A 12,916-nucleotide genomic window follows, 5' to 3' on the forward strand; every position below is an offset into this window, starting at 1 on the left:
GTTATAAGGATTTAATTATGTAGTATTTGCAACATGACAGTAATTACAAGTATATTGATTAGGATGAATAGAAATATGGTTTTTAATTATTTATTACATAATGCACCAAATTATTACACCATCAAATTTTGTAACAATTGCCGCAAAATGTAATAACGTTATTACATAACGCGTTGAAGATTTTATTACATTTTGTGTCAATTATTACATAATGCGGTTTTAGCGTGAGTTTATTACATTTTGAAGCCTGATTTTATTACATTATTACATGATGTATTGTTATTACAAAATGAGGTCTTACAAGCCTTTTAAAATAATTATAAGCCTTATAAACCAACATAACACAAATAAGCAATTATAAACATAGCTATAGTATAGTAAGCCTGTTGATGAGGGAAGTAAGTCTAAAAGTTAAAATTAACCAAAAGTCAGATGCACTGAAACWATTTTTTTCTTAGATGACACATCTTTTAAAAGAATAGAACAGTCCCTGTCTACATTACTACAGATACTGTGGGCTGGAAAAAGCTTTTTCTCCTATTTGAAATCTTAGTTTTTTGTTCTTGCAAAATAGATTTAGTATAAAATATGTCTAAAAAGTATCCAAAATCGCGTAGATAGTTTATCTGTGTTTAATCACTTAGAGATGTTTCTTAAAATAAATCAGTCACTTTAATTTAACAGTTTTTTTTCCTTAGGCTAAAAAGTGCTAAAAGAAAAGGACACTAAGTTGAGTCACTAATAAGGAAAACATTCTCTTTTTCTATGTGGAGGTAAAATCAAGTACGGAATAAAGAGAAGACGAAGAGGACTTGGACTTCATCTGTAAGTTGCTCTGATATCAAAAGACCAAACATTTTTTTCATTCCAGGTGAACTAAAAGTACTCTGGACAAAAACAGTAATGAAAAAAAAAATGCAAACAACCAGCAGCTTGTGTCTTTATGGATCTCACCTCCTTGAWCCTAAATATTTATTTGTTTACAGTCTTACAGATTCACATTTATATTTCTATTTCCATTTAACCACATTTGAGCCTTCTCTGATTCAAATATATTTATTCTACACTTACACCAGATCAATCATGCATCTTGGGCTTCCATAAATGGATTTAGCTGAGGGCTTTGTTTACTTTGAATAAGGACCTGCATTTAGGCTTGCACCCAGTATGTCTGAAAAACACAGCAAGCACTTTCAAACTGCACCTTTTGTTTTAATTCAGGCAAACAGTTTCATGTTTTAATTCTGACTTTGTAATGAGTAGATTTAAAAATGGAATCATCCATCAAAACTGAGAAGCAACAATGACAGTTATACTGCCAACAAGTTCAATAAATAACAGGCAGTTTTTCCATTTTTGCTTCAAAGTCTTGTCGAGCATAAAACCATTACAGGGGCATTCAGCTTTTATAGAATGTGAGAAATGCGTTTATGCAGTTTTACACCAATTGGATCTTTCCAAAAATGTTAACTTTGAGACTTTGAAAGAAAACTAAGAAGTTTTGATGTCAGAGAAAAAGAAAGGTGATGTGGACGTGAATAGCTGAAATGCAGCGTTCTTAAAAAATGGCGTCATGTACAAAGGGACTAAAAAAGTTCTTTGAGTTCTTTTATTGCCTGATCTATCTATGTTGTTCAGCTTAGACTTAAATAGGAAGTATCAATTTTAATTTGGGGCAGATTTCAGTTTATATAATGGTTTTGCAATCTTTTTAAAATAAAAGTTGCTGTTTTTTTAGCAAATGATTGGCCACCTGTGTTTTCAGCCAGAGTTTTATGAGCCCGAGCTCGACTGGACTCACTTGAGAGCAGACCATTCAGTTTATGTTCAAGTAAGGATGAAAGAAAGACTCCAAACTATGTATGTCGCCCATTCACCGGGGACGCTCTTTGGAAGAAAAGACAGCAGAAAGAGTTGAAAAAGGGAGGACGGATGGAGCGCTGCATAAATTTTACATACACAAGGCAGCAGACAAAGTGATTGTTGCTTCGCTGAAACTTTTTTCCTCCCCTCCCTCCTCCAGCAAACACTTTCCTCGCTGAATAGGCACCTATTAGTGACTCCATTATGGGCGCAGGGCCCTTGAATGGCTCCTCACTGTGCGTCTTTATCATAGTCAGGCCATGAATGCAGCCGGACCCCCGCCCCTGTRGCCCAACCAAGCTCCTCGCAGCCTGCTTTGATAGGTGCTGACGACGATGGCTGAAGCTGGGGGGAGGAGTGGTGCTYTGCCACTTTCACCCCCACCCCACCACACACCCCATGTGCTCCAGGTGTGGTGGGCTGAGCGTAGCGTTTTGCAGCTTCTATTGTGCCATCCACTTTTTCTTCAACGCTTGTTCAGGAGAAAAGAAAAAGAAAAAGGTAGACGCAGTGCTTTACATGCTGATCACCATAATGCCAGCCCCCCCCCCCCACACCTCCCCTCCCACCAAAATAAGTCAGGCCTCCGGCGAATCGCTGCACACCACCTCAGAGCTCTGTATTGTTGCTGGATTATTCAGGAGTTAGCTGAAAGAAAGGCAGGCAGAAAAAAAAAAAGAAAATGGGGTGTCCGTACTTTATCTCCAGGGGAGACGGGGAGTTGAAGAAGGAGCTTCTTTGGAGGAGTGAGTTACTGCGGCAGGAGAAGCTGAAAAACACCTGCAGGAACACAAGCGCAAGAAACTCCTGATTGTTTACGTCCCGTCCGAAATACTGTAAACGAGCTGCTGCTGAATGGAGGAGCTCCTATTTATCAGGCTGTGTGTAACAAGCTGTCACAACATCGCCACCTCACTCAGGCTACACAAACTCCACTGTATTGTTAGGCCCATCAGTTGTGTGCTGCTGAAAAAGAAGAGCGAACAAACATCTGTGTGTGTGTTTGTGTGTGTGTGTATCAGTCAGCTTTGAAGTTATGTGTGTACACACAGTTGAAGGAGAGAGACAGCCAGAGTTAGCAAGACTTTATGATGAATATGGACGCATTGTTCGGCCGTGCTTACCTCCACAGGGAACCATCTGCTCCCTGTCAATGCATCACCTGCTCGTCTGAGCCGTCGCCAGGGCAACAAGAGTTTGGGGTGGGTGGGAGGGGGGGATTAAGAGAGGTTATGGCTTTGATGGGAGGGGCTGTGCCACGAAAGAGAGGAGGATGATGAGGAAGGCCAATGAGMGGAGGAGGCCGGTGAATGTCGTCCTCTGCTGGAGGAGAGAGGGATACGAAAAATGTTTGAATTTAACATGAAGTCACCTGTTGGACTCAGTTGAAAAACCTAAAAATGGGGTCCAAGTCCAAGGCCCTTAGTGAAAACAGTTTTACATTCTTATTTCAAATTGGCACAGGTTTAKTTAACCCAGGCCTTTTAAAAAACATGATATTAAGACTGAAACTGCATCACTGAGGGTAGTGAATGATATTAGGATRAACTCAGATGCTGGCTGTTCAGTCTTGGTTTTGTTGGACCTCTCGGCAGCATTARTTGCCTGAAATGTTCTGTGGGTGTGAATGGAACTGCTCTGAACTAGTTTAAATCCTATTTAAGTGATAGGTTCTTCTGTGTTTCAATTGGTAACAATTCCCCCAGTTTTGTAAAGCTCACCTGTGGTGTTCCTCAAGGCACCATTCTTGGCCCACTACTATTTTCTATTTATATGTTACCTCTTGGTCAAGCTATTCACAAATATAATATCTCTTTTCACTTCTATAAGATGAAACTCAAGTTTATTTAGCTATTGATCCAGCTGAACTGTCTGCTGTAAACATACTAGGTTTGTGTATCGCTGATAACAAGAACAAAACTGAGGTGTTGGTTTTTGTTCACAAGGCACATAGARACCCTATTATTCAAATTCTTAAGTATTCAGGCTTACATTGTGCCCATGAGGCTAGAACCTTGGGGTGTTTTAGATTATAATTTGTGCTTTGCGAAACAATTTAATAATAGTATCAAAACTGGCTTTTATCAAATTAGGAATATTGCCAAAATAAGAACAATGATTTATTTTGCTGATGCTCAAACCCTCATTCACGCTTTGTCTCTTGCCATCTTGGTTACTGCAATTCTCTATTTGCTGGTCTGCCTCAAAAAGTYCTTAAACCAATTAGTACAGATTACAGCCGCTAGAGTCCTCATCAGAACCCGTAAATATGATTATACTACTCCAATTTTTGCTTCTTTGAACTGGCTACCTGTGGTGCTTAAGGTTCATGTTAAGATTGTATTATTTTCATTTTTAGATCATCTGATCAGTCACTACTTTCTGCCCAGAGCAAAATTGAAGACAGAAGCTTATCAAGCTTTTTCCGTTGTTGATTTTTGCATGCTTTGTATTGTATTTGTSCTATGTATTTTATGTGTTTTGATTTTTTCATGTGATGTAAARCACTTTGTACTGTAACTGTGTTTTGAATGGTGCTATACACATAAATGTATTATTAATATTATTATTACACAATAAAAATTTTCAGAACAAAGCTCAAATTAGACAAAAGCTTCAGGAGGTGATGTCACATAAACTGAGATAGAAAACTGAACAATTAAACATTTAAATCACAATTATTCTCAAGACTTTGTTGCTAATAGTAATAAATAACTTTATATGCTTAGAAAGTATAAACATTTATATTGTTGCAAAGGTTGCAAGTAGCTTATTTTGTTATTTAATCTTAAATTTAAAAATCCTAAAATTGTCTATGAAAAATCTCAATGTTCAAGTCAAATCACGTACAAAATGTGATTATTTTTGGAAAGGCCTCTTTAAAGGGAAACATTGCAATTAATGACATTTCCATGAGTGAATGAGTTCTGTTTAAGCTAAATCTAAATATACACATAGTAAAGATGATTTTGTCCCTGAAAATTAACATTTACTTCACTAAAGTAGTTTGTTTTGCAGGTATGCAGCACAACTTTKTTCACAACTGGATTTAAAATAAAACAGCATGTTGTGATGTCTGAGATGATCTAGTRTTGGTGGAATTCTTTAGCTGGAGGTGAAATCTGTCTGTTAGAAAACATTTATCCGGGAAATGACTTGTCCTGCGTCAGTGTGATTAGCAGCTGCAGAGTCATTTAACCTTTTGTGTGTTTTCATGCAAGTGTTGTGTGACAAGCAGCGTCAATGAGGATCAATCACAGGGTTCTCATTAAGTCTATGTTTCTACAGTACAGTACTGAACGGCTGAGTAAACAGACTGAGGACAGCTTCAGAGCAAACATGGAGAAGTTAAAGTACAGTCAACAAACATGACACACGGGATCACCTCATAACATAAACCCTTAAAGACACTAAAAAACACCGTATTCTGAAAAACTCTGAATATTAGCACTGTTTATAAAAATAAAAATAACACTTTGAGTTTGTTTATGCAAACTAAAATAGGAACTAGGATCCAAAATCTTCTACTGAGGAGCCAAATTTCACACTTTGATTGGTACAAGTTTGATATGAAAATGTAAACGTGCTGCTGCTCTTCAAAGCATCACTGTATTATTGGCCTTGGTATTAAAATATAAGACATTCAGTAATTTAAAGTGACAATGCAAAGCTTTTATTAGTGGGGTTTCGTTGAAATGTTATAGTATTTTGCCTGTTGTCTTGTTTTGCATTGTCTACGGTACCTGCAAATTCTATGGCTATTTGCAAGCACAAATAGCAGCACTGCAAACGTTTATAAAACAGCAATCAAACATCATTTATCCAAATCAAGATCATTCAAAAAGCAAACTGCAACAGGTAAGATAGTAACTGTTATAAAGACATCARTATCAGAAGATCTTACAAAATTCATTTTTTTTTCTCATTCTAAACCAGAATAACCTAAAGGGGGAAAAAAACACCAGTCACTGTCATTATTGATCATGTTGGAGGAATGGAGACTCTTATACAAGAATGTAATCTGTATTAATGGATGATCATCAGAACAACATATAGTGAAACAAGGAGGATTAAATTAAAAATGATATAAGGAATCTAATGATTATATTCAACCCATTTTCATGGTGTAAAAAAANGAAATAATGATGCCAAGCACCAGCCTCTTTTTAAAGTGTCCAGTGCTGTCATTCTTACTTAATCATGACAGACTGATCTCCAGCCCTGTCCTCATTAACACCCACACCTGTGTTAATGGAGCAATCACTGAAACGATGTTAGCTGGTCCTTTTAAGGCAGGGCTGCAATGAAGTTGAAATGTGTTTTGGGGGATAAAGTTCATTTTCTAGGCAAATATTGACTTTGCAATTAATTGCTGTTAAGCTGATCACTCTTTATAACATTCTGGAGTATATGCAAATTGCCATCATAAAAACTGAAGCAGTAGACTTTGTAAAAATTAACATTTGAATTATTCTCAAAACTTCTGGCCATGACTGTATAGTGAAACAAGGAGGATTAAATTAAAATGATATAAGGAATCTAATGATTATATTCAACCCATTTTCATGGTGTAAAAAAATTCTAAACATAACAAAATTTGTTTTAATGCCACACAAATGGTTTTCAAAATATTTTGGCAGGATGTGTGGTCTGTGGTTAGCAAATTTTGAGATAATACAACATTAATAGACGTAGATGTCGCTTAGTCTTTAATGAGTCAGTCCAATCTTTTGCAATACTTAAAAAAAGTTAGTYGTCTTCTTAATTCAGATCTACAGATTTTCATAACTTAATTTTTCTTCAACTTCAACAAATCACAGCAGATACTAGCACACAGTTTAAACTGAACAAGTATATTGAGTATTTAAAAAAAGTCATTTGTTTCRCTTAGCTTTAGCTTTGGTCCTTAACAAACTAATCTAGTTAACTCCTTCAGACTGTGCTATTGYTTAGAAACAGTTATATAAGACAACAAGTTATGTAAAATTATTTTTAAATCACCATATTTAGAAAGGAAACACTAGCTCAGGTTTGCTAACGTTAGCTTACATTCAGCATAGGGYCAAAGTTAGCAAGGTTTGGGTTCACCTTTAAACACCTAACATATTTAAAATAGATTTAATTGAGCCAGAAAAGTTTAATATTTAGAATATTTTTATTTACCTGGTTTGTGTCATTGAAATACTGAGTAAGGAAGGTTTGATGTGGGAGCTTAACAAGGTTCAGATTATAATCCACTTCAGGAGGTGTCTGAAAAAATGGTAATGTACTTACATGGGAAACAATGTAAAATGTATGATTACATGTAACTTGGAATAGCCTGAAATACTGTAAATGTGTGTGTGTTCGCAAAATATCTCATAAACTATTGGACAAATTTTAGTAATAAGAAATAAATAAAAGTAATACAATTATTAATTTAGCCAGCTGCACAGAAACTTTGAAACTTGGTGTGACAGTAGCTGAAAGTGATTCACAACACATACTTTGAGCTTTAACACTTCTTGCCACATATTTGTATAAAATTTAATATTCAAACTTCAATCAGGAAAATGCTGTGGTTATGTTACATTTACTGCTCATCACCTGTACTTATTTTAACTTCTAAAACACTTTCAGATGTTTCCAAACTAACAAATCGTCTCTGAAACTCTACTATCAAGGATAAAATCAGGGCTCATTCTCCTAACGAGTCCCTGGCCACACTTGAACGCTCACCTGGTGACTCGGGAAGTCTGAGTGACAGGTGAAAGTGACCACAGCTGAAGGAAGGAAACACCTTTTGTGTTTGGTCACAGAGCAGGAAGAAGGCGGTGACCCGGCTCCCCCACCAMCCGATGTGCCCAGTGGCCCGGGGCCAAGATGGAAGTGATGGAGACGACTTTCTCCTCACAGCAGCGGCACGACCTCCAACGACCAACGACATCATCGCCCTACAATGAGATCTGCTCCTAAAACAAACTAATCTAGATCTTTTCCATACTTGTAGGAAACAAAGTGAGCAGGAAACCACCTGCAGGTAACAATATCCCTCTGTTATTTGCTGCGCGGGTGAGAAAACGGCTGTCAATAAAGTCTTTATAGTCCAAAAATCAATAGTCTTCTTTCCATTCTGCAGTTTTCTGCTTTGTATTGATTTTCATTTTGAATGCACGTCAAAACGTCAATAACTAAAAACCAGCTGACGTGAGATGTTATTTTCAAGTCATGATCAAGAAACAAAGAGCTGAAAGATAAAAGTAAAAACCGGCTGCAATACTTCACCCTGAGAAGAGACACAATGTGTGAATCAAGAGTCTAAAAGTTGGACTTTGGGGAACAAGTTCCTTTGACAAAATCTTCACCTTGATGCCAAATGCTTAACAGCACAAGCCAATCGTTCATAAAACACTTCTTTATTGTTTACTTATGAGGACATCGACTGAATGTGGGGTTCAGAATCCAAACCACGGAACAGTTAAACTTCSGCTTTTTTTAGCAGGCACACCCAACCTGTGGGATAACGACAGGATCGAGTTGCAAGCATTTGAAATGAAATATACCAAATTGGCTTGAGAGGGTGAGTCGAAAGCAACAGGACACCTTTTTATTTCAGAAAGAAAAGAGAAAATGGAGCATCTGAACTCCCCAGCAAGTGATGGATGAGAGGATCTTTTAGGCGATGTCCAGAATCTCTTGAAAGCCACCATATTGGATCAAGAGCAAGTTTTTCCAAAGAAAGGCCTCCTCAGATGTTACTTACTGGGGTATTTAGATATGTATTTGTCCCTTGTCTTTCTGAAATTACAGTGTCCTGTGACTTTTGTCTCACCCTGTAGTTCAAGCCAATTCGGTATATTTCATTTCAAATGCTTAGGGCATTTTTTAAATATTATTAACTTATTTTTCTACCTTGGCATTGGAATTTCATATTTATTTTCATTATATTTAGTTTCACGAACTTGCTGTTGTTACCGAGGTAATTAGAAAACTTGGGAATAACAACAGTTGGCAGATTATGTTAGCCGCTGGTATATGCTTATATGAAGATGCTGACAGTGTCGGACCCAACCGCTTCATTCATTATTTTCGCATATGTTTATTAAAGATACCAACCCAATGTCTTCATTCATTATTTCCGTTTCTCTAGACAAAGAGCTCCAGGTTACATTTCAAAATAAGAGCAACATCAGTCGATGGTGTTATTTTATTTTATTTTTACATAATTTTATTTTTTGAGACGTTTAGAAATATAGAGAAATAAATGTTTGTTTTTAATGATATATTGCGAATTCATTAAAGAAAACAAAAGCAGTTTTGTCTGCTAAAATTAATATGAAAGTAGTTAAAGTCAAAAGTGAGGGGAAAACGAAAGAGAAGAACCAAACTTTTCGAAAAGCAGAGCAAATACAACTAGCCAATCAGTGTTTAAGCTTCAGAAAYGCCTACTTCTGTGAAATGCCTACTTTGAGTCTGCAGAGAACCCCTTCTTGGCAAGATAGCTGCCTGTCCTGAGCCTGGTTCTGCTGAAGGTTTCTTCCTGTTAAAAGGGAGTTTTTCCTCTCCACTGTCGCCACTGTGCTGCTCAGGATAGGAGACTGTGATGACTGTGAAGATTCAACACAACCTGCTGGCTTCTTTAGATTTTTTTTATATTTATTTTTTGTGTACAGTGCCCTGAGCCAACAATTGTTGTGATTTGGCGCTATATAAATAAGCTGAATTGAACTGAACTGAATTGTYTTCATTGCACAACATGTTACTTCTGGGAGAGTTTCTGTCAGGGCCACGTGTTGCGGAGGACGACCAGAGTGAAAGAAGGGTGACTTTTCCTGGGAGTAAAATAAAAACTCAATCATCCAGAGGGCGAGTGTGTCCGTTGTGAGTGGCGGGCGATGCGGCTGCCCGTTCCCAGCGTGCAACAAGGGGGTTAAGAGCCACAGAAAATGGCCTCCATTATTCCAAGTGAGAACGTCCCATGTGGCTGGCTGCATGGCCCCCTGCTCTCATTCACTCCCCTTTCACAACAGCGCGACCAAAAAAAAAAAAAACTCCAAGTTTCATTCTGTCTCCACTCACGCTCACCCAACCACCTCACCCCACTAGCCTCTCAGAAAAGAGCCTTCACAATACTGCTGGAAGCCTGAAGTGGATTCTTCAGCACCCCCGTGGACAGCGCACATGTGGACAACATTCACAGGATGTCTGTCAACTAGTCCATTAATCAACGACATCTCATGAAAGCACAATTAGGAGCCTCACAACTCTATAAGCGATTATCATCTCTAAGCACCCCCTGCTACTCCTGCACAGCAACGCTCTGTGCTGATTCTGGGGTTTTTTCGTACAATTCCTACTTTTTTTTTTGCTTATGAAAAAAAAAAAAAACCAGAGTGGCATAATTACGAGTAAAAAAAAAAAAAGTGAGGACAGCTGCAGCGTATGTAGAGTCCACTCCTCACAGTGTGTATAAGTGACTCGCATCTGGTCGACCATTAATATAAGAATAGATTCTTCAGTGTGTGAATGAGACTGAGGCCCTCTATGGAGGAGGCCATTTTCAATGCACTCTGCACCACTTCTCGTGATAAACGAGCGATTGTGCCCATCACCATTAATGACAGTAAATGACAGTGTGTGTGTGTGTGTGGGGGGGGGGGGGTATCTCTCCATTCGCTTTACAGTGTGAAGGCAGCATTGAGGAAACTTAGAAGTTTTATGTCTCTGATGAGTTGTTTTGTTAATGACAGTACATCGGAGGTGAGCAGCTCAAACAGACTGAATTGATAGTGAGCTGGTTTGACAGTGAAGCTTTATAAAACTTTGACCAGCAGCAAAAAAAAAAAACCACCGGATTTTTCTTGTAGGGATGCCTATCACCCATCAGTTTTAATGTCAGAGTTTTAAACTAAAATTAAGTTAAGTTGGTTCGTGAATTGTGTTGGCTTCAAAAATTAGTCAGTTGTACATGTACATCCAATAATTATTTCCCTGGACATTTCACTAAAATCTRTCCTGTAGATCTTAACATATTTTGAGATATTTTGCTAACACTTCAATCAAACAAATACATGGAACGATTATTGTTGCCCTTTTCGACATGGACGATAAATCAGGCAGATACATCAATGTAGGACTTTTTGATCTCCTTTGTCTTTTATAACAAGGATGTATCATTGTTTCCTGGTTAAAATATATCTGTGAACAAACATATGCAAGGCTTTCAACATCAGCAACTAAAACATCCTTCAACTGTTAAAGACCTGGTTAAAAATCAATGAATGTAACTACAGTATACTTATAAATACTTTTGCCAACACTGCCCTCATGTGGCAGCCGTGGTCTCTCATTGTCGGGAGTTTAACMCATTAAATGTAATTTTACTACCACACAACACTAAAGGTGAAGATGGAGCAATATGGTTTTTACTTGTGTTTATCCAGGAATTAAACAAAAGAACTAGATGAACGAAAAAATTTAAAAAAAATAAAAAGAAATAGGCAGAAACGGATGAAGAAGCAGAAATAWCTGAGTTAAGATTCCTAAAGAGTTGTGTTTGTAATTCCTATTTAGATCCATTGTTGACTGGTTTTGTCCTTAAACCTTGAAATCACGAACATCACGAGCTCTCGGAGCTGAACTGCTGTCATGTCCTGTTTGTCACATGTTGGCAGCGTGATGCAAGAAAAAAAACACAACAACAACAACAACAAATAATAAAATATCATGCAAAGAATAAAGACTAGAATGACAAAGGTTCAGGACTTTGTAACCACACTTTTGTCGATGGCAAAATCTCCATTTGTTATAAAATAGATTTTGACTGGTTTTGAAAATAAGCAGTGGCAGCAGCAGCTAGCTGCAGCACTGTTGATAGGAATACTCCTTTATGCTGGAATGTGAAGCTGTTTATAAAGCTTTAGCTCCATAAAGTTTTAACATGTCGCTTGTAATGATCTAATAGAAACATTTGATAAAATAGTTTCAGTCATGAATGTTTGGATGATTGAGTGAAAACTGGATGACTGATGAAAAGCGAGGTGGAGAATCAAACTACAGTAGACATTTTCTCCTCATACATATAGAACTTATTAGTTATACTGTATATATACATATATATATATATCCAATCTTGTGGCTACTGCACATCTATTTTTCTGTACTGCAACACTAAATGTTGATGGCAGCATTTTGTACTCAGTTGGCCCTTCTTCCCAATCTGTGGCTTCCAGTCTTCAACTCAGCAGTTCTTCAACTATCTCCACCTTCGTTTGAATACAACTAAGACCAAGTGCATCTTATTCAGCCGAAAACCTGTTGCCTCAACTCCATCCACAACCACCTGAATGAACGGCATGGCACTGGAGTATGTCAAAACTTATAAATTCCTGGGCATCTAGTTGGATTCCTCCCTTTCATTCACCACACACACCAATAACCTTCAAGCAAATGTTAAGGTCAGACTGGCCATCCTCTTCCATAATAAAGCTTCTTTCACTCATGCACAAATGCACCCTGGTTAAGCTGACAGTGCTGCCAATTGTGGACTGTGGCGACATCATATATAGAATAGCACCAAAGGCAGCCCTTAAAAACTTGACACACTTTATCATTCAGCCATCCAGTTTGCTATAAAGCACCCTTTCACACTCATCACTGTGATCTGTATAAACTGGTGGGCTGGCCATCCCGTCACACCCGGCGCCTCCATCATTGGTTTCTCTTCATATGCATGACAATCCTGGGCAAGACACCTCTCTATCTGACTTCCCTTCTTCATGCTGCTCATAACACTTATCAAACAAGATCAAGTAACATCATCAGGTTTAATACCCTCCCAACATCTACCACCTTTGAACATAATGCTTTTCGCTTTGCAGCAGCACACGACTGGAACACACTTACRTCTCCGATCCCAATCTCCACATTTAAGCAGAACATCCAAAACACAATCACTGACGCCTGTTCCTGTTGACAGTTTTGAACACATATTTAAGCGCTTTTTTTTCTACTTTCTACATTTATTTCTTTTAATGTAAATGTTTGTTTGTGGTATGCTCAATGTTGTATGTAT

The sequence above is a fragment of the Austrofundulus limnaeus genome, unplaced genomic scaffold, assembly GCF_001266775.1.
Source record: "Austrofundulus limnaeus strain Quisiro unplaced genomic scaffold, Austrofundulus_limnaeus-1.0 Scaffold504, whole genome shotgun sequence".
Lineage (NCBI taxonomy): Eukaryota > Metazoa > Chordata > Actinopteri > Cyprinodontiformes > Rivulidae > Austrofundulus > Austrofundulus limnaeus.